This window comes from Phoca vitulina, unplaced genomic scaffold (genome assembly GCF_004348235.1).
Source record: "Phoca vitulina isolate PV1807 unplaced genomic scaffold, GSC_HSeal_1.0 scaffold249, whole genome shotgun sequence".
NCBI classification, from domain to species: Eukaryota; Metazoa; Chordata; class Mammalia; order Carnivora; family Phocidae; genus Phoca; species Phoca vitulina.
In genome coordinates, this window is record NW_022589939.1 from 47951 (window position 1) to 48883 (window position 933).

A 933-nucleotide genomic window follows, 5' to 3' on the forward strand; every position below is an offset into this window, starting at 1 on the left:
AAATTGGTCTCTCCAACAAATGGTGCTGGAACAATGACATCCACACACAAAAGAATGAAATTAGACCCTTACCACATACTACATATAAAAATGAATGTAAAATAGATCAAAGATTTAAATTTTTTAATGCAGTATTTTATTTATTCTGTTCATTAATAACTAATACTCAAGAACATTTATAATATTAATAAACTTAATCTAAGAGAATCAACTTACTTTTTTTACATTTCACTATTGGGTACAGAGAGAGAGTCGAAATAATTATGGTCAAAATTATTACATAAAAAATTATAGGAAATTCTTGGTGTTAGTCTACATACAATTTAGGTTTTGGCATAAAGTTTTTTGGTTGCAAGGAAGAACATTTGGTTTACTTCGCTAATAGGAATATCTCTTAATGCTGGGATGGCCTCTTCTTGGTATTTCTTCTGCTGTTGATTTTTAGCATAGGTATCTGTGATTGTATGAATGGAGTTGAATGGAGAGGTACCCATCATGTTTATTCCAAATAAGAGTACATAACCAATTACTATAGTAATGAGGAGGTAGATGGGCAATCCAATTACCCAATATTTTTGAGGCCAATAGGTTAATCCTAAGGAGTTTACCCAAGATTCAGTAATAAATGCCCACACAAGATACAGGATGAAGCCAAAATGGGAGCTTAAGAAAAGAACAAACCCTAAATTGCTCTTTCTGGCAATTGTGATGGTGAATTTTCCACCATTTCCCCTGTGGCTTTACACAATCTTGGGTCCTTGAAGGGCCCACTCAGGCCCCTCTTGACAGCTCGCCACTTCAGCGCCCAGTCCCCCACCCAAGCGCCTCCGCGGGGGCAAGAGAGGGAAAAACTAAAGGAAAGGCCTGGTTGCTATGGCATCTCCCTCCTCGCCCAGGCGCAGGCGCACAGCGCAACCCAAAGATCTAAATTTA

At 37.9% G+C, this 933-nt stretch overlaps 1 pseudogene; it reads right to left on the reverse strand.

The window, feature by feature from the left end:
• Positions 1 to 323: 323 nt before the first annotated feature.
• On the reverse strand, positions 324 to 727 carry LOC116629066 (annotated as a pseudogene).
• Between the last annotated feature and the right edge of the window lie 206 nt (positions 728 to 933).